This window comes from Mytilus galloprovincialis, chromosome 7 (genome assembly GCF_965363235.1).
Source record: "Mytilus galloprovincialis chromosome 7, xbMytGall1.hap1.1, whole genome shotgun sequence".
Lineage (NCBI taxonomy): Eukaryota > Metazoa > Mollusca > Bivalvia > Mytilida > Mytilidae > Mytilus > Mytilus galloprovincialis.
Genome location: NC_134844.1, coordinates 66,945,223 through 66,967,538, shown reverse-complemented (window position 1 = coordinate 66,967,538; position 22,316 = coordinate 66,945,223). Strand labels below are relative to the sequence as shown.

Sequence of the window (22,316 nt, the reverse complement as noted above, 5' to 3'; positions counted from 1 at the left end):
GTTGTTAATTCAATAGTTGATGAATGTAATTCTTTAATTTTACAAGCTGCCTCAAAATGTGATTTGTTATTGGAAAAAAAGGTCATTAGAAAGGTTGATAATTCTTTAAAAAAAAGAAAGGTTAAGAAACCATGGTTCAATAGAGAATGTGCTGAAAAACGCAAATTGTATCATAGAGCAAAAAATTATAACTGGAGAGTTAAAACTGCTGAAAGCAAGACAAATTTAACAGTGTGTAGTAAAGAGTACAAAAAGGTTTTATGTAATCAATATAGATTGTATAATAAGAATTTTATTAAGAAGTTAAAAAATCTTAGACAAAATGATTGTAAATCATACTGGAACTTACTGAACAGAGCATGTAGCTCTCAGACTAAACAGAATATTGTCAATAAAGTGTCTCTTGATTGTTTTTATAAACATTTTAAGAAATTGAACTCTGCTCAAGATGAAAATGATGATACATTTGAAAATATTGATGTTGATAATATTACTAGTTTAAATACTGAAGTGAATAGAGCTATTTCAGAAAATGAGGTGAGACAGGCTATTAAAGGGTTGAAAAATAATAAAGCCTGTGGAAATGATTTGATTATTAATGAATTTTTGAAGCATTCTGCTGATAAAATGTTACCAGTTTTTATTGCTTTGTTTAATATTGTTTTTGAATCTGGTTGTATACCAGACTCATAGTCTGAAGGTATTATTGTACCAATATATAAATGTAAAGGAGACCCTGCAAATCCTGATAACTACAGGGGCATTACGGTTCTTAGCTGTTTTGGTAAATTATTCACATGTGTGCTGAATAATAGGCTTAATTGTTATTTAGATAATTTTAATGTTCTCTGCGAAGAGCAAGCAGGCTTTAGAAAGCATTATGGTACTACTGATCACATTTTTAATATGAACTGTCTGATTGATCTTTACTTGCGATGTAACAAACCTTTATTTTGTGCTTTTGTTGACTACCGGAAAGCCTTTGACTCGGTGGATAGATGTGCATTATGGCACAAGTTACTACAACAATGTATTGATGGTAAAATGTTTAAAGTTATTCACAGTATGTATAAAAATGCCAAATCTTGTGTACGATTAGGTTGTAACACCTCAAGTTTCTTTTTTAGCAATGTTGGTGTACGCCAAGGAGAAAATTTGTCTCCTGTACTATTTTCATTGTTTTTAAATGATCTAGTTGAATTTTTGTCACATTCTTATGAAGGTTTGTCAAATGTTTACAATGCTGCTCATATTTTTCTTGATAATGATGAAATTGCTGTATACTTTAGATTGTATCTATTACTTTATGCTGATGACACTGTAATTCTAGCAGAGTCTGAATCTGAATTGCAAGCTGCCAGTCAATGTTGCTAAGACTTAGATAGTAATTTTTAGAAAACGTACTTTTGAACTGAATAATAACCTTGCTTTCACTTATGATGGTCAAAATATAGATATTGTTGATGATTTTACATATCTTGGAATAATTTTTGCTTCAAATGGTTCATTTTGTAAAAATAAAGAACGATTAGTTTGTCAAGCTAGAAAGGCTATGTTTAGTATAATGAAAAAAAGTAGAAAACTAAATTTACCTATTGATATACAGCTTGAGATGTTTGATGTAATGGTTTTACCTATATTAATGTATGGTTGTGAGATTTGGGGTTCTACTAATAACAGTATACTAGAATCATTTTGTCTGCAATTTTATAAATATATACTAAGTCTGAAGAAATGTACACCAAATTGTATCATGTATGGTGAACTAGGAAGATTTCCTATTGATATTTTTATCAAAAGTAGAATGGTTGCATTCTGGAAAAGAATTATTTGTAATAAGCAAGATAAAATTGCTGCTACTTTGTACGAGTTATTATATAACATGCATATCAAGAATTTTTTCCATTCTAAATGGATTGTTTGTATTGAAAAAAACCCTTAATAATTGTGGTCTCTCAGAGTACTGGCTGTCACAGAGTGTACCAAAAAATGTAGTCATATCAAATCCAGTCAAACAATGTCTCTGTGATCAGTTCAAACAAACATGGGTTACTACTGTTTATGATTCAGCTAAATGTTTAAATTATAGAATTTTCAAAACCATTCATAATTTTGAAAGATATATTGTTGATCTACCATATGATCTGCGAAAGGCATATTGTAATTTTAGATGTATGAACCATAAATTGCCAATAGAACAAGGTCGTTTTTGGGGTGTTGAACGTGATGATCGCATTTGTGATTTATGCAATTTATGTGAAATTGGTGATGAATTTCATTATCTATTTAAATGTACTTTTTTTTTCAAATGAAAGAAAAAGGCTTTTGCCCTGTAATGTGTATAAAAAACCAAATGCTATAAAATATTGTGAACTTTTTTGTTCTGATGACTACAATTTAATTGTCAAACTTGCCAAATTTTGTAAAATTGTTCTGTCTGTTATAAATTAGATTTGCCTTCCACTGCAAATTCCTTAAATCATGTACTTTATGTATACCATTGAATATGTAACCATGTCATTCTATGATCTCATTATTTTGTATATATGTTATTGTTTGTTATTATTGTTTATATTCACATACCCCTGATGGGGTCTTGAGAAATAAAAAGTTTCAAAGTTTCAAAGTTTCAAATGTTGTAGTTGAACTTTACCAGTTTGAAGGTGAGGATGTTTGTTCTATCCACAAACCCGTTACCCGTCACCTACTCTGTAAATTCTACCTTTTTCAGACGAACCACTTCGGTTTTGGGAATCCTCAGGTTACCTGACAGTGACACGTATGGGGAAAATCTGGATTCATCATTCAGAATATTTTTTTGTCATTTGTTTGACCACAATAATGTCAACTGGTCAATGCTTATTAGATAGAGCAATTATTTATCTTACACAGTTTAAAAAAAACAATTTAAAATTCAGAAATAAAGTTATTCATTTATAAATAATCTACCAAATACATGAAATATATAGACCCATTCAAGTGCACCTTTGGCTTTGGGTCCAGGGTGTTCTTGACTTTTGATTGTATTCAAATTAAAGTTGTGTAGGACTCTTTGTAAACAACAAATGATTATGCTGGCATGAAAATATCATACTTGTATTAGTGACTTAATCACAATGAAAATCTGTAATAGATCAAACTTAGTAAAAGTCTCTATTTTTTTTTAGATAAATCCACAGGTATTTGGGGCATGGACCCCCCTTTTTTAGACCTCACTAAAAAAAATATTGTTTAGTGTTTGTTTTATTTATTTACAATATTCTACAATGTATAAACACATATCAAGTCTCAACAGTCCATTGCTAGTCGATTACAATAACTTTTTTTACTATCCAAACGAGCCCAAGTGAAATTCTGTTAAGTTTTGTCATATAACCAGAGTTCAATAGTTTGAGAAAAATCTAGCATAATGAAAGACGACATCTACAGCGATTCAAGCAAAATTTCTTCGACAAATCCAAACCAAGCCGCATCAAGATAAAATATAGTGTGGACCAATAAATGATCAAATATTTATCTTATCTGCCTTTTAACACACAGTTGAATATGATACTTAAGATGATTCTAGGAAGATAGATACCACTTATGGACCTCATTGTCTCCTTTATAAGGTCTCTTTTGGTCAATTTATACCTCTAATTTCCTTAAGATTTTAACTTTTCAGGTCAATAAGTAAAAATAATGGGGTAACTTTCACTCATTTATGATAGAAATGTTATCAGAAATGAGTAACTGAAGTATTTAAGCAGAATGAACAATCCATACATAAGTTAACTGTCTCCAAGGAGGTTTCAATAAGTCCTTACGTCAAAATTAAATTTACGCAGCATTCCAGAAAGGGACCTAAAAGGCTTCTCTTTTAAAGAATAATTTGTCGTTACAGCATTAAAAATAATTTCATTAACTTATAAACATATATTTATTTAAGTATTTTCTAGGAAAATGTTCTATCATCGCAGCCCCCCTCCCAAAAAAAACAACAGAAAACAAAATCAATTTCAAGTAAAATAATTCTCATAAAATGTGTTTATGAGACTCAATCCACTCAGATGTTTCATTTTTTGTTATGCTGATATCTATAATACTAAAATAATGAGGTCCAATTTGTCAACCGGCATGGTATAAAAACGACAAATCAAAGAATTCAACTTTATATATAAGCTAATATAGGACAATGGTGTTGATTAAAAGTTACACCACTCCAGACCCTTTTGTTTTCCACATAATTAATATTGTAAATAATTAACAAGTTCCAATACCAATACCAATAGTATATTCACCTTTTACCTATACCTTATCTGTACGTTCTGCATCTGACAGGCACACCACCAAACGGTATGTTTAGGATTAGCTTTTTATACAAGGGTCATAATCACAAGGTTGACAATACTAAATTCTATCACATTGTTTCCTATTGTAGTATTTTAATCAGTATGACTTTAAAAGATGATAATATGAATACTAAAAATCTAGACTTAAAATAAGGCGTATAGGTTCAGTTTACAATTTGTTAGCCGGCATGACGCAAAACAGCAAAACTAAGAATTTGACTATTTATAATTAATATTGGACAATGCTGTTGATAAAAAATTACTCCATTCCAGGCTCTTTTGTTTTTCAAATAGTTAATATTACCAATAATTGATAAGTTCCAGGTCGACGGTTTCTAACAGAAAGATTTTGAAAGTAGAGAAAACTGTGCATCTTATTTTAATCAGCATGACTTTATCAGATAACTAAATATCCAGGCTAAAATAAGGCTTACACATAGTTATATACTTTATTTTAGTCAGGGACCAGCAATTTCACGGGTGTGTTCTAGTCTTATGTAAAATTTAACACAAATGGACACAAAAGATACTACACTATATTTGACCTTCGTTCTAATAAAAATAATCAAATATAAATTTTGATCTCGACTTTCTGCATTTTCGCCATATATCTGCATATCATTTTTATGCCCCACCTACGATACCACTGAACATAGAAAATTATAGTGCGAGTGGGGTATTCGTGTACTGAGGACACATTCTTGTTATGCCCCACCTACGATAGTAGAGGGGCATTATGTTTTCTGGTCTGTGCGTCCGTTCGTCCGTCCGTCCGTTCGTTCGTCCGTCCGTTCCTTCGTTCGTCCGTCTGTCCCGCTTCAGGTTAAAGTTTTTGGTCAAGGTAGTTTTTGATGAAGTTGAAGTCCAATCGACTTCAAACTTAGTATACATATTCCCTATGATATGATCTTTTTAATTTCAATGCCAAATTAGAGGGTTTACCCCAATTTCACGGTCCACTGAACATAGAAAATTATAGTGCGAGTGGGGCATTCGTGTACTGAGGACACATTCTTGTTTTTATTATTTCACATGCGTATTTGTCTTGTATTTGTGCCAATCGGCATTTCTTTTTTTATCTTTCACTTGCGTAGATTTTGTCTTTCATTTTCTCCAATTGTGTACATGGTAATTAGATAGGTGAAATTTCTTTTTCAGCACCATTTATGAACATTATGTTTTCTGGTCTGTGCGTCCGTTCCTCCGTCTGTCCCGCTTTAGGTTGAAGTTTTTGGTCAAGGCAGTTTTTTATGAAATTGAAGTCCTATCAACTTAAAACTTAATACACAATGTTCCTTATGATATGATCCTTCTAATTTAATGTCACAATTTTCAAAAATTGAGTATTCAGATAAACAATTATTCCTAGATGTTTTGACATATACTGGCAACATATGCATGGAACTAATGTCTTGATGATTCTCGTAAAATAATGTCCGATCTTGCACTGAAGTTAAAATTTATTTATACTGCTTATTTCACAAAATCTTATAGTAAAAATAAAATTATGACAAAGGGTCATTGTTGTTTGTCATTTGTTTCATTTCAAATTGTCTAAAGGAGAAATGACAAACATTTCCCCTGATCTCACTGAAGATAATTACCTAATTTATGTATATCAACACTTTGGTTAGCTTGCTTTCTTTGTTTGTATATTTTGTTTAATTATTTTTTGATTTATGTCCAATTGAATATAATTCTTAAATGATTTGCATATCAATAAATACTTGAATTGGATTGGTCAATTAGAATTTTTCTCTAAGTTTACACTTCGATAAATCATGTTTCCGAAACTACTTTTGTAATCTATTCATGCGCGATACACAAGCTTGCAGTGATTCCGGGATTTTCAGCAAATTTAGATTAAAAAACAATTGCATAACAGTTGTGACTATTCTAGTGCATATATAACAAAAAAAAGAAATACATTTATTGCACTAAAGCTTCGAAAATATACAAAAATTAAATTTAATAAAATTCCGCGAAATTTCATGAATGATTTGGCGAATTTACGTCCTGGCAAAACACGACGTCATACGAATGGAAATTTTCAAGGTAAAGATTATTTTGTTACGTGTACGCTTCAAATTCGGATAAAATTTAATTAAAATGAAGTTTTTGAGGTAGGTGCTGTTTCATTTAAGATTCCGTTGTATTTATCGGACATTTATGGTTTTTAGAAAGTCAAGATGGCGGCGTACTCCTTAGTTACGACTTGCCATTGTGCTTTTGATGGTAAATATATATAGTAGCCATCAACAAAAAAAATGTTTGGCTGAAGAATTATAAGGATTAAACACATTTTTTCTAGAGGTTATTGATATGTAAACCGGGGCTCTTACTCACAAACTTAACATAAAAGTCCTTCGGACTTTTATTCAGTTTGTGAGTTAATCGCCCCGGTTTACACATCAATAACCTCTAGAAAAAATGTGTTTAATGCTATATTAAATATCATATATACAGGTTTACATACCTATATATGAAGATGTCAATCTTAATTACAAAGCTTGAATAAACATTTAAACAAACAAAGCAAGGAGGCCAACCAAAGTTTTACCCTACATGCATTAGGAAATTAGCTGTAAGGCAAAACATAATAATAAAATTAATACTCAGCGAATGTGAAATAAAATCAAAATTGTCGGTGGTAAAAACTAAAAATAGTTATAAATTTGACTTAAGACAAAAAGAATTGCTCCAAGAATAATATCCAACATTAAATCTCTCCCTTTCATTTAGCTTCAACTATGACCGGAAAGATTGAAAACAAATTTTGATTTTTAATACTGGCAACAACCTTTGTTTAAATTTCCAAAATGAGCAATTTAGATTTATAATATTTTATCCTGTTGGAGAAATCTTACTTTGTAGTTTTCAACGGAAAATTATTTCTAAAATAATTTTTGAATTAAATGAAATTGAGAATGGAAATGGGGAATGTGTCAAAGAGACAACAACCCGACCAAATAAAAAACAACAGCAGAGGGTCACCAACAGGTCTTCAATGTAGCGAGAAATTCCCGCACCCTGAGGCGTCCTTCAGCTGGCCCCTAAACAAATATATACTAGTCCAGTGATAATGAACGCCATACTAATTTCCAAATTGTACACAAGAAACTAAAATTAAAATAATACAAGACTAACAAAGGCCAGAGGCTCCTGACTTGGGACAGGCGCAAAAATGCGGCGGGGTTAAACATGTTTGTGAGATCTCAACCCTCCCCCTATACCTCTAACCAATGTAGTAAAGTAAACGCATCACAATACGCACATTAAAATTCAGTTCAAGAGAAATCCGAGTCTGATGTCAGAAGATGTAACCAAAGAAAATAAACAAAATGACAATAATACATAAATAACAACAGACTACTAGCAGTTAACTGACATGCCAGCTTCAGACTTCAATTAAACTGACTGAAAGATTATGATTTCATCATATGAACATCAGGCACAATCCGTCCCGTTAGGGGTTTAGTATCATACCATCATAACATATATGAGAAGAACATAACCCGTGTCATGCCAACAACTGTTTTTAGAATAAATGTGTTTAGTTCCGATGCAAAGACCTTATCAGTGACTCAATATTAACGCCAAAATATGCAATCTTTAATGACTTGACAACAGTATCGTAAAAACTTTTTTGTATTTTATATTTACTGTCTCGTTTATTCAAAACACTTGAGATAGTAATAACAGGGATTGTATTTTATGATAGATTTATAACATTTTAGAATAAAAAACTTTAATTCATATATTATACTATAATTTTAATTTCCTTATATCTTAAACAGTCAGGGGACTAAATACTGAAATAAGTGATTTTTAAATCACTTATTTGAGTAGCAAATTTGAAGTTTTGTCACAAATTGTGATTTTGAAGTTTTACCAAAATTTTAAACTGTGACATAGGTTTAAATAATATCTTTTCATTAAACTTGGAAAAAATGAACTTTTTTCTTCTTTTATGTAGCAAGGTTTATGCCTTTGATGCTATCATTTATCTGCAAATTCTATTTTAGTTGAAAAAATGCTATAATAATGGCTTTACATAATGAACTGATACTTTCTTAACAGATTTTTATGCCCCACCTACGATAGTAGAGGGGCATTATGTTTTCTGGTCTGTGCGTCCGTCCGTCCGTCTGTTCGTTCGTCCGTCCGTCTGTCCGTTCGTTCGTCCGTCCGTCTGTCCCGCTTCAGGTTAAAGTTTTTGGTCAAGGTAGTTTTTGATGAAGTTTAAGTCCAATCGACTTCAAACTTAGTACACATGTCCCCTATGATATGATCTTTCTAATTTTAATGCCAAATTAGAGTTTTTACCCCAATTTCACGGTCCACTGAACATGGAAAATGATAGTGCGAGTGGGGCATTCGTGTACTGAGGACACATTCTTGTTTTTCCAGCAGTTGGAGTATTTTTCCTGTAAAGTTCAAGGTTTCATCTTTCAGATTATGTAATAAAATTCAGTTCAGTTCAGTTCAGTGATAAAAAATTCACTGTTAGGGGACAGTTGAAATTAGTGGGGGTTATTAAAATAATGATACTTAAATAAGTGATTTTTGGGAAGGAAATTGAGGTATGATACTTAAACAAGTGATCTTAATATCATTATCTTAGATTCAGTACAAGGTCATCACCTGAAATGACCTGGTCATCCTAGACAAAACAGATGTTGGTTCTGATAATTTTAGAAACATAATTAGTCCCTGGATCATTAGTATTCTATATTTAAAGCTATAATAAAATTAAATCACTTCTTTTAGTGATTAATTTGTACTACTTAAATAGGTGATTATTAAAGAAAGACAACTCTTACTTCCAATCTTTATGGAAATAATGTTACTTTAATCAATGATTTAGAAAATCACTCATTTAAGTAAGTCCCCTGACTGTTAAATATTCAGAAATAATGAATCACGAACTTGATGCAATAATTAAGTTTGTCTGAGTCAGGAGAAATAATGGTATAAAGATGTTCGTTCATGATTTTGTGTGTCCATCTGTCAACAGTAGCAAATAAGTTCATTATGGCAGACTTCTAAAATTGACACGGAAAAAAAACACACTTCTAGTCTGATATAGTCAAAAACTCTGTAAGTTAGCCAGTGCCATCTTTCATTTTTTGTATTTTCAATAATTATTCTAATGAGGGACAGAGGACAAAATCAGATTTTCATAACAAAAGCGGCGTGAAAGGTTATTTCAAACAATTTTTCATTCCAACGGATGGTGTTTCTGAAGGTAAATATTATGCGGCAACAGCATCATAAGATCTGATACTGATACATTTGTACATGCATTTAATCTCTTGTATTACCGGATGATAAAGTAGGTGAATATATTTGCTATTCTTGGAAATTTAAATGTGAGTTTCAAAAGTCCAATTTGCGATTTTTTTCAAATAGTGGGCCAGCAAGAAAAGTTTGTTCTATGACGTCAGATGCAATGTTCTAAAGAAAGACAACTCTTTTCTTCAAAACAAACGAGAAAAAAAACCTGAAAATTACTCATAACTTTTTTGAAAGGTTGGTGACACACACTTTTTTTTGCTTTATTTTGAAGATTACATACACATGGCACTTTCCTTCTTGAAATTTTGTATGGATAAATCACTGGCAGAAATTTTTTAATACTAGAAACGTTTTTCATTTTTAGCTCACCTGGCCAAAAAGGCCAAGTGAGCTTTTCTCATCACTTGGCGTCCGTCGTCCGTCGTCGTCGTTAACTTTTACAAAAATCTTCTCCTCTGAAACTACTGAGCAAAATTAAACCAAACTTGGCCACAATCATCATTGGGGTATCTAGTTTAAAAAATGTGTCCGGTGACCCAGCCAACCATCCAAGATGGCCGCCATGGCTAAAAATAGAACATAGGGGTAAAATGCAGTTTTTGGCTCATAACTCAAAAACCAAAGCATTTAGAGCAAATCTGACGGGGTTAAATCATTCATCAAGTCAAGATCTATCTGCCCTGAAATTTTCAGATGAATCGAATAACCCGTTGTTGGGTTGCTGCCCCTGAATTAGTAATTTTAAGGAAATTTTGCTGTTTTTGGTTAGGCCAATTAAAATTAATTAATAGATTTTCATCCCCGCCCGCCCCTCTGAAATCTTCCCGCCCCGATTTTTTTTATTTTTGAAAAAAATACGATTTCCGGATTTTGTTGATTTCCGTTACCGGTAACCGTCGATAATTTAGTTTCATGTAAAACTTCCCGTTTCAAATTTCGGTTTTCTTATTTCTTAGAGTATTCTTACTGAATGTTTAGTCGATATATTCTGCTGATCCATGATAAAAACATCATTTACTGAGAATAGAGATTGATTACGAGAAAGGCGTGAAATATTCGGGTTACGAGTAATACGCTGTGTCAAAGAACGCAAATCGCCGTAGCGTATGTCACAAATGACACAAATGTTTGCGAGTAAAACACCTTGGATTTATTTTATTTATGCAATGACTTTGTGTCAAGAAATTTGGACTGTGAATGAAACCCAAAAGTGTTAGAATCGTGGAACACATTTGACTGGAATAAAGAAATTGACACAAGCATGAACTTTTTACATATGCAACTATTCCAGTCATAATTACGTTCGATAACTCTGCATATTATTGGTTTAATTAGGATGTAAAATTTACTGGTTACCCCATGAATGATTTAAAGAAAAATGAAAAATATAGTTATTTCACCTCGGTTAATTATAATATCCATTCGAAGTCTTCTTTTATAAATATAAATTAGTATCGTAATGAATTTCATTGAGAATTGGACAACGCTAATTAACATAGGTATTGTCAAAACATCGTGATCAGGTGCCATATTTGTTTTCTTTGATCACGTCGATGTTATGACTAAAATATCTCCTTAATCTACCTATGTCTTTGGCCATCATTATAGTTACAATAACGTGTCATATTTAATTGCAATATAAACAGTGAAATTAAATTGAATTATTTGTATGGACAAAATAAGTGTCGAACATCGTCTACATTTGAAAATTATTTGGTCGCCATTTATTTCAAAATAAAATAAACAAAAACAGCATGTATCAGCTATAACTAAAGGAACAAATGTTTAATTCTAGAGGCTTCTTAAAGGTAAGACAATGACTTTTAAAAAACGCGAGCATTCAAAGTTATTTGATTTTCATTGTAACAATCTTACAAAATATATTTTTACCAAGTCGGCCCACGCTGTCAATGTGGTCGCAATTTTGAAAAATAATACCAGATTTTCTGAAAATAGCTAATTTTCAAATCAATTTGGAAGGGACATAATAAAAAATTAAACTATTGCACCTACGATATTTCAAATATTTATGAATGTAGTAATAAGAACATATTCCCATAATTATTCCATCTGCTTTGTTTATGTTTAACAAGACAGAAAATCCAATATTTATCGGAGTTGTATGATATAACATATGCTGAGCCGGACTCAACTAGTTTAACCAGGTGACTGCAATCGCAATCTCGATGAATATATAACGAACACAACTTGTTTGATAAATTGTAATTAATATATTCCACCAGAAAGGTTACAAGTAGTCAGTAGATTGGTAAACTGAAAAAAATAAAGATACAATATTTTACAATGTGTACGAATTAAATATGAAAGTTAAATACAAGATTATTAATCGTGTCAAAAACGAAAGTAGAATTTACAGTTCATTTCTCGGAAATAAATAACTTACAGTTCGTATGTATTTATAAATCACTTATCTAAAAATATCGGAGTTAAACAGAATAATTTATCACAGTTTATGAATGAATCAAACGTACTTGACAGTGGTATGTCTCGATTTCCTCAGAAGGTAGAAAAGTCGTCCATTTTCCATGCGTTGAAATATTGAAGCGGACGGTGTCACATAAATTAAAGGTGGTCGATAAATGCGGTGATTTAAGAAAACGGTCCAGTTCAATTTGTTCCGGATAAAAATGAAAACATGTAATAAACATTAAATGTGGAACAGAATACTCCCCGTCTGATGTCTAACTGATATCACTATTTCAAATATATCACACACTTGAATATCTGATTATATAAGTCCAAAGTATCACTATAAAATTAATTATACACAGTCATTCTCGATGAGAAGAATCATGTCCACAATCGGTCGTGTGTAGACGGATGCTTTTCCATTTACGATTATTCGTACTTCTGCTTTCCGGACATGTTCATCGGAACCTTTAAACGATTTTAGTATAACTCCTATTGGCCATTGAGTACGGCAAAGATTTTTGTCCTTTAGGAGAATAACGTCTCCCTTGATAAGATCACGGCGATCTTCGGTCCATTTTCGTCGTGGTTGTAGTAACGGCAGGTACTCTTTCCTCCAACGGGACCAGAAAACACTGGCCAGAGCCTGTACACGTCTCCATTCGGCTAGACATAGATCCCGTTTGTCGAATTCTCCAAGCTGATCTGAAGTGAAGATGTAATCGGTCTTTTGTGTCAATAACATAGCTGGTGTTAAGATTAGCGGATTCTCTGGATCTGTTGATACTAGTACCAGAGGTCTTGAATTGATTATCGCTGAAACTTCTGCCATGAATGTATTTAGAACGTCATGCGTAAGACTCCTACCAGCGGCGTTGATAAGCATAGAATCAAGTATTCTCCTTGCGATACCAATCATTCTTTCCCAGGCTCCACCCATGTGGGATGAATGTGGCGGATTGAAGATCCAAGTTGTACCAGAATTGTACAGAAAGTTCTTGAAGGGTCCATCTTCGACGTTGATTGAGTCAATCTTTAGATCGTCGATTGCGCCAATAAAGTTTGTTCCACGGTCGGATCGGAAAATCTTAACCTGACCTCTGATAGCGGCGAATCTTCTGACGGCGTTTATGAAGGCGGAAGAGCTCATTTCCTCGATTAGTTCGATGTGAACAGCTCTAGTCACTAAGCATGTGAAAAGAATTGCCCAACGTTTTGAGTTTGCGTATCCACCACGTGTTTTACGTGAAACAATTGTCCAAGGTCCAAATGTGTCTATTCCAACGTTGGTAAACGGAGGTGACGGTTCAAGACGGTCCTCTGGCAAATCAGACATGATTTGACACTCAGTTTTTCCTCTTAGTTTGCGGCAAGTCACACATTTGTGAATGAGAGAAGAGATCAAGCGTTTAGCTCCGACGATCCAGAATCCTGCGGAACGAATCGCTCCATCTGTGAAGTGGCGACCTTGATGTTTTATCTTTTCATGGTAGTGTCGGACTAATAATATCGCTATATGATGGCGTCCAGGGACGATTAATGGTTTCTTTTCACGGAGGTTTAAGTCAGATTTGGCAATACGGCCTCCTACTCGTAACAGTCCTCGTTCGTCCAAAAACGGATTAAGGTTAGCTATCGGGCTCCGCTTATGAATTTGTTCCTGACGTTTAATGCAATCTATTTCATCTCCATAAACTTCATATTGAGCGGATATTAAGATGAAATTTTCGGCATTCAAAAAGCCTTCCGGAGAAGTCACTGGTGCTGCCTGTTTTGACCCGTGTAAACGGGAGAAACGTTCTAAAAAGGCTATCGCTCGCACAAGTGATGTCCAGTTGGAGAATCTGTTGAATCTATCAGTTCCTATACCTTTACGCTCAGGTGTGGCAAAGGTTTTTGCAACATTAACAATTGCACGTATTTCTCCATCTTCTTCTGGGTCTATTAGCTGATATATGTTCTCAGAATTCTTCTGTTCTGAGAAAAGAAGTTGTCTTGGTCCTAATAACCATTCACTGCTATGAATTTCGTGAGCAGGTACGGACCTAGTTCCCGAATCTGCGGGATTACGGCTAGTTGGTACATAATTCCATTGATTTGGAGAGCTAAATTTTCTTATTTTCTCTACTCGATTGGCGACATAGATGAAGAACCTTCTTGTCTCGTTACTGATGTAGCCTAGGACTACTTTACTGTCTGTGTAGAATTTTACGGTGTCTATGTGTAAATCTAAATTATCCATGATGGTCTGTGTTATCTCGACTGCTAAAACTGCAGCAGATAGTTCAAGGCGTGGGATAGTATGACCACTTGTTGGTGCCACTTTAGCTTTCCCAAGAATGAATCCTATATTTGGTTCACCACTACTGTCAGTCGTGCGTAGATATGCAACAGCTGCTATGGCTTTTTCCGATGCATCAGAGAAGACATGTAACTCCTTCGTGGCGGTTTTGCTGAGATATGGCACGTAGGTACGTGGAATGCGCAATGTTTCGATAGCAATTAAAGTATCTCTCCAAGATTTCCACTCATCTGCTGTCTCATCAGTGAGAGGTTGGTCCCAATCGAGGGTTTCTGATACTATTTTCCTTAATAGGAGTTTCCCTTGTAAAATCACCGGAGCCAAAAATCCCAGAGGATCGTAGAGACTGTTTATCGTTGATAAAATTCCTCTCCGAGTGATCGGTTTGTTTTCTGATGATAATTGAAATAAGAAATTATCAGTGTTTACGTCCCAGCTGAGACCAAGACTACGTTGTAGAGGTTTGGTGTCGCATTCTAAGTCTAGATCTTTAAGATTTGAAGCCAAATCACTGGCATGAAATGCAGACATAACTTCCGCACAATTAGAGGCAAACTTGTGAAGACGTAAGTTTCCATATTTTGCTAATGCTTGCTGTGTGTCCTTCATGAGCTTAACAGCTTCCTTTTTAGTAGGGCATGATATAAGACCGTCGTCGACATAGAAGTCTCTTGTGACAAAGCTAGTCACGTGACTGCCAAACTCTTGTTCTGATGCTTGAGCTGCTTTTCTGAGTCCAAGTGTAGCAACGGCAGGTGACGGACTATTTCCAAAAACATGAACTCTCATGCGGTATTCGACAAGGTTCTCTTGTAGGTCGTTGTTTATATGCCACAAAAATCTCAGATAATTTCGGTGGTCTTTCCTTACTACAAAGCAGTGAAACATGTGTTGAACGTCTGCTGTTACAGCTACCATTTCTTTCCTGAAACGCAGCAGTACTCCCAAGAGATCATTGGTCAAGTCTGGACCTGTAAGCAGGACGCTGTTAAGTGAAACTCCGTTACATTTGGCTGAAGAATCAAACACACCTCTTATCTGATCAGGTTTCTTCGGATGATAAACACCAAACAATGGCAAATACCAGCACTCCTCAAGTTCGTGCAATGGTGGAGCAAGCTCTGCATGATTGTTGTCTAGGATCTTACTCATAAATGTAAGAAAATGTTCCCGCTTAACTGGGTTTCTATTCAGACTGGTGTCTAACATATTCGCACGATGTAGAGCTTGTTGTCTGTTGCTGGGCAACGGCTGTCTTGGCACTCGGAACGGTAACGGTGCTACCCAACTTCCTTCCGAGTCTCTCACAAATTCGTTGTCCATCTGCTTCATGAACATTTTGTCTTCATATGACATTCCAGGCTTATCATCGTCCTTTGTTTTTTCAAAGAGTGGCGATTGTAAATCTTTCTTAACGGGGTCTGTGTAGTTTTCCCGAATGTCAAATTTGCTTGTACATGGTTGAAACGTTGAAGGTTGTCCTGTAGGTAAAATGTTGGTTATTTTGACATTTAACTCGAGAGGCACATGCTGCTTGTTAATGCAGGTTTCTCCTATCACTACCCAACCAAGTTTCAATTGTTGTGCATATGGAGTTCTGGGTGGTCCTATGCGCTGATCGAGGACATGGTGTGCCTCTATAAGGTCTCTGCCAATTAAGAGAAGAATTTGGCAATTTTCATCTATTGGTGGAATGCTACCCCTAAGTTCTTTTAAATGAGGGTGATGCATTGTTACTTCAGGAGTAGGTATTTCGTCCCTATTATTGGGAATATGATCACATTCAATCAGTACAGGAAGATCAAACTTGTCATCACCATTGATTGATACCATGACGAAACCTCTTCCTCTTTTGCCGGAAGTCACTACTTTGCCGGAGCATGTTGATAAAGTATAGTTCTCCGGTTTATCTTTGACGTCGAAAAGATTAAAGAATTCGGGCGATGCTAGCGACCGGTTGCTTTGGTCATCAATGATGGCGTACATGCGAATAACTTTGTATTGGTTATCTTTGTGATAAACATTCACAGGAAGTATTTTAGCACAAGATTTCCCGCCATATGTATCTTTGCAGATCTCAGTACAGGTAGAGTTAACTGAGGTTGCCTTAGTTTCAGCCGATTCTATAGGCTCCCCGCCGTAGGCTTGCTTAGGCGAGCTAGACTGAGAACTTGCAGGTTTCTGTGGTCTAGTGATGTGAAGTGCGGTAGTGTGTTGTTTACTTCCACAGTTGTCCTTATTTGTTAAGGTAGGGAATTTTGCAAGTTTAATCTTGAGAGAGGCTTCCAACATTTCTGGAGCACCATACCGCTCGTCAAGCCTCTTCCATAATCTTTGTATACCTATGGTAGGATTATTAGCGTTCGACGCTCTTATGCTAATGGCGTGTTTAGCAGACTCTGGACCGAGCCACTTGATCAGTAAATCGATCTGTTCTGAGTCAGAGACTTGTAACTCATCAGTCACGTTCTTGAAGCTTGCTTTCCAAGTATGAAAGGACTCTGCCCGATCGTTAAAGCTTGTTAATCGGGAGAAAAGCAAGTCCTTGCGTAAAAGGAATCTAGTTATCTCTGATGTAAGGTTGATTTGTTGCTGGTGTGAAACAGGGATCTCTTCTATAAAGTCTTGTTTTGTGCGTAAGACAGGGATCACTTCTTTAACACCCTGTTTTTGATGTTCAGTAGGGCTCTCATCTGAAAGGCCTAGTTTTTGTATGCCGGTTACTAATCCCAGATTTGGGATAAAGGTAACTTCCGGTGACTTATTATTGGAAGGCAAGTCAGCAGATGTCTGTGACAGCAAGTTGGGTGCCACGGATGGCACGAACGCTGGTGCGTCGTGACTCAGCTCGATCTTAACAGGAATTTGTCTTTTCCTTTGAGGTTCTGTTACTTCCTTTACAACAGTTGATTCAGGAAGTTTATTGACGAAATCTTGCACGCACTGGAGCGGGTCTTCCGTTTCGTCAGGGAGATCGCTAACTGCTTGGCTGCCGTCGTCTTCCAGGATACGAGCCTCGGCTTCTGCGGCTGCAGCTTCTCTTTTTGCTTCGAGAATGTTCATAGCGGCCTTAAGTTCGGCTTTTTCTCGGACCGCACGTGCGGCTTCCTGTTCCATTTGAGTTTTCATGCGAACGGCCTCCTGTTCTTTTTTAGCTTTGATGTGCTCTTCCTCCTGTTCAATTCGAGCTTTTCTATGTGCGGCCTCTTGTTCCGCTTCGGCTTTTCTATAAGCGGCCTCTTGTTTTGCACGGATAGCTTCTTGTTCCATTTCGGCCTTGATTTCTGTTTGTCTATATAGGGTCTCTTCCTGTAAAACGGCCTCCTGCTTAAGGAGGACAGCTTCTTGCTCGGCAAAGGCTATCTTTGATCTAGCGGACTCTGCCTTGGCACGCTTTCTCCTAGCTAGGCTCGACATGTCGGAGGCGTGTGAGCTCCCACTGTGCGAGCTTTTCTTGCCCTTAGATGTCCTCGTTTTTGTTGATTTAGCCTTTGTCAAGGTAAGGCGATGTTCGTGCAAAGCTTCAATTGCCAGGTCAACTTTAGACATTCGGATATCCGTTGATAATTTGCAGGTATCAATGTCTTGAAGGCTGTCTAATGTTTTTGTACTTTTGAGAAATTGCAAGTACTCGTCTGTGAGCCTGCGATAATTAGTACAGGCTTGTACAATTTTATCTTGTGCTGTTAACAATTGCTGGAGGTCGTTAGGAGCCTTGGTTGTTTCTAATAATCTAGATTCTAGGTTTGACCATAGGGCCTCTAAGTCGTTATAGAACTTGTCACGTTTTTCTATAAAGGCTCCCTGTCCCCTTTCGGTAAGTTCACGTACTCGCCTAGTCTCGGCGCTTTCACCTAAGTTTGTTGTTTCAGACGGATTTTCTTCTGGTTCTTCAGTGACATCTCCCTCGGGGGGCTGAACTTCTTCTTGTTGTTCCTTGTGACTGAGATCCATGATGTAAATCAACTATTTGTAGGCAGTGTTAGTTCAACGTTGTTGGTTTGCTGCCTAGGACGCACAAGCTGTGTTGCGTAGTGTCAAGGTAACAGCTACGAACGATGCTCCGTTGTATTTCCTGTTCAGGAGATGTGTAGACAAGTTGTTGCCGGACTCAACTAGTTTAACCAGGTGACTGCAATCGCAATCTCGATGAATATATAACGAACACAACTTGTTTGATAAATTGTAATTAATATATTCCACCAGAAAGGTTACAAGTAGTCAGTAGATTGGTAAACTGAAACAAATAAAGATACAATATTTTACAATGTGTACGAATTAAATATGAAAGTTAAATACAAGATTATTAATCGTGTCAAAAACGAAAGTAGAATTTACAGTTCATTTCTCGGAAATAAATAACTTACAGTTCGTATGTATTTATAAATCACTTATCTAAAAATATCGGAGTTAAACAGAATAATTTATCACAGTTTATGAATGAATCAAACGTACTTGACAGTGGTATGTCTCGATTTCCTCAGAAGGTAGAAAAGTCGTCCATTTTCCATGCGTTGAAATATTGAAGCGGACGGTGTCACATAAATTAAAGGTGGTCGATAAATGCGGTGATTTAAGAAAACGGTCCAGTTCAATTTGTTCCGGATAAAAATGAAAACATGTAATAAACATTAAATGTGGAACAGAATATAACATGGGAACTTATCGAGGCAACAAGACAAATTTTCAAAAGCATTTGGAAGGGAGAAGACTAAAAATTAAACTGTTCCAAAAGGCATAAATATCTTTCTAAATATATGAGGAATTAATATATATTCCCACACTTTTTGTATCATGAACTCAAAGTAATTAATTTTATCGATTCCTGAAAGCCCCTGTGCATTTCTATATGTTTTACTTGGGCTTGATATGGGTGATGTGTGACGTCACGAAAGTCACGTGATGACTGCTATAGTTGGATATGGATTGGTGACCGTATATTGAGTTCAAAAAAATCAACAAACATATGCATTTTTAATTTATTAATTCATATCAAGCTCTTAATAGATTCAGATTTAGCTTTTATTTCGTTTTTTTGTAGAAATAGAGAAAATATCCTCTGTCCCAATACCCACGATAGAGTCATTAAACAACTTTATGTTCTACATTGTAATTAAGTTTGCATCTTGCACATTAAGGACCAACCCTATTAATTAAACACTGTTTGAGTTCATTTTATTCTGTACTTATCGTACTTGTGTTGCATACCAATGCATTTGCTTCATTTTATTAGGACAACAAAACATTACTTAGAAAGCAAAATACATTTGATGTAGGTAGTCATTTCTGCTGCATGCTTTACTATAAAATAGGTTTCTAAAGCGGCAATTACATGTAGAACAGTGGTTGCCAATCAGAGATATATATTTATAATTTTGAGAAAGCGGAACCAGCATATGGAGTATACGTGTCTCAATTGATCAATATGTTACTCTAGAGCTAGCTCAAAGTACGTTGATTTTGTTGAACGAGGAATACTGCTTTCTCAAAAGTTGCTAAGACAGGGCTATGAATCAATCAAATTAAGGTCATCACTCAAGCAATTTAATGGTCGCCATCATGAGCTGATTGGCCATTATGACAAAAGTGTGTCAGAAATCATGTCTCAGTGATATTCTTCCTCAGTCATAACAACCTTTCATCATTACCTAACTGAACAAAGAAATAACCCGACGGGTGCCGTATACTGTGCAGGAAATGCTTACCATTCCAGAGCACCTGATTTCACCCCTGGTTTTTAGTGGAGTTCGTGTTGTTTCCTACTTATTATTTGTAACTGTTGATGTAAATGTCTTTTGGTTTTATGAGTCTTTGGTTACTCCTTGGTTTTGATTGTTATTGTCTGATACACGATACCTTATGGATGTATTTACATGATATAAGCTTATTATAACACTTTCATATATAAATAACACATGACAAGAAGGTTTCATATGAAATGAAATTTAAAAAATAAAATCCTCCCACCCGCCCCATTTTTTTCAAAAATTTGGATGAAAATCTACTTATTAATTTTAGTTGGCCTTATTATCTTGAATATTATTATAGATAGAGATAAACAGTAAAAAGCAATAATGTTCAGCAAAGTAAGATTTACAAATAAGTCAACATGACTGAAATGGTCAGTTGACCCGTTTAGGAGTTATTGCCCTTTATAATCCATTTTTAACCATTTTTCGTAAATCTTAGTAATATTTTACAAAAATCTTCTCCTCTGAAACTACTTGGCCAAATTAATCCAAACTTGGCCACAATCATCTTTTGGATTAGTAGTTTGACAAATATGTCCGGTGACCAGGCCATCAAACCAAGATGGCCGCCATGGCTAAAAATAGAACATGGGGTAAAATGCAGTTTTTTGCTTATAACTCAAAACCCAAAGCATTTAGAGCAAATCTGACATTGGTAAACTTGTTTATCAGTTCAAGATCTATCTGCCCTGAAATTTTCAGATGAATCGGATAACCCGTTGTTGGGTTGCTGCCCCTGAATTAGTAATTTTAAGGAAATTTTGCTCTTTTTGGTTATTATCTTGAATATTATTATAGATAGAGATAAACTATAAACAGCAATGATGTTCACCAAAGTAAGATTTACAAATAAGTCAACATGACTGAAATGGTCAGTTGACCCCTTTAGGAGTTATTGCCCTTTATAGTCAATTTTTTACCATTTTTCGTAAATCTTAGTAATCTTTTACAAAAATCTTCTCCTCTGAAACTACTTTGCCAAATTAATCCAAACTTGGCCACAATCATCTTTTGGGTTAGTAGTTTGAAAAATGTGTCCTGTGACCCGGCCATCCAACCAAGATGGCCACCAAGGCTAAAAATAGAACATGGGGTAAAATGCAGTCTTTGGCTTATAACTCAAAACCCAAAGCATTTAGAGCAAATCTGACATGGGGTGAAATTGTTTATCAGGTCAACATTTATCTGCTCTGAAATTTTTAGATGAATCGGACAACCCGTTGTTGGGTTGCTGACCCTGAATTGTTAGTTTTAAGGAAATTTTGCTGTTTTTGGTCATTATCTTGAATATTATTATTGATAGAGATAAACTGTAAACAACGATAATGTTCAGCAAAGTAAGATTTACAAATAAGTCAACATGACCGAAATGGTCAATTGACCCCCTTATGAGTTATTGTTCTTTATAGTCAATTTTTAACAATTTTCATAAAATTTGTAAATTTTTACTAACATTTTCCACTGAAACTAATGGGCCAAGTTCATTATAGATAGAGATAATTTTAAGCAGCAAGAATGTTCAGTAAAGTAATATGTACAAACACATCACCATCACCAAAACACAATTTTGTCATGAATCCATCTGCTTCCTTTAATATTCACATAGACCAAGGTGAGCGACACAGGCTCTTTAGAGCCTCTAGTTCATTTTTATTTTTGGCGGGGATGAAATAAATCATATTTTTAAAGATCAAAACAATACGAGTTTTAAATTTTTGAACCTGTTTTGATAGATACAAATATACTGTTTAACGTGAAACAAGAACTATGCTTGTAGGTTTGATATTTATAAAGGATTTTTTTGAGAGTTTAGATAACAAGCAAATATTATGTTAATATTCAGGAAACATGAAACTGAGGTTGCTATATAATGACAAAAATAAGTCGGTGACCCCCAATTTGTTTCATCACATTTTGTTCCTCAAATCATGAAATACCTTCACACAAAATTTTAAGGAAAAATCACTGGTAAAAATGAATAGGTTGTTTGGTCTTTAAGTAACAATACCTAATTTGTTTACTATCAACCACCTTGACACTTTTTTACAGAAAATGTAAATATTTTAATTTGTCAGATGCTGTGAAAAAGTGTCCTTCAATTGGACATTCTTTTATGATAAAGTACTATTAAATTCTGTCCTACAAGGTTGACATTCAATAAGAGGACTTTTTCACAGTGAAAGCTAAGTGTCCTTTAAAGGGAGA

The 22,316-nt window shown here is 34.9% G+C and overlaps 1 protein-coding gene and 2 long non-coding RNA genes across 5 annotated transcripts in view; 1 reads left to right on the top strand and 2 right to left on the bottom strand.

Moving 5' to 3' along the window:
• Positions 1-22,316, top strand: part of LOC143083515 (uncharacterized) — a 344,761-nt gene that overhangs the window by 282,147 nt on the left and 40,298 nt on the right. The window lies entirely within an intron of this gene.
• LOC143083509 (uncharacterized) lies at positions 11,838-16,216 on the bottom strand. 2 transcript variants are annotated; one of them, XR_012980747.1, is made up of 2 exons: positions 12,034-16,216; positions 11,838-11,903 (listed from the first exon to the last, which is right to left on the bottom strand). It is a non-coding gene; the product is annotated as an uncharacterized LOC143083509 (long non-coding RNA). The 2 variants fall into 2 exon arrangements; XR_012980748.1 differs by having other exon boundaries at positions 12,122-16,216.
• LOC143083508 (uncharacterized) lies at positions 18,533-19,005 on the bottom strand. 2 transcript variants are annotated; one of them, XR_012980745.1, is made up of 2 exons: positions 18,729-19,005; positions 18,533-18,598 (listed from the first exon to the last, which is right to left on the bottom strand). It is a non-coding gene; the product is annotated as an uncharacterized LOC143083508 (long non-coding RNA). The 2 variants fall into 2 exon arrangements; XR_012980746.1 differs by having other exon boundaries at positions 18,817-19,005.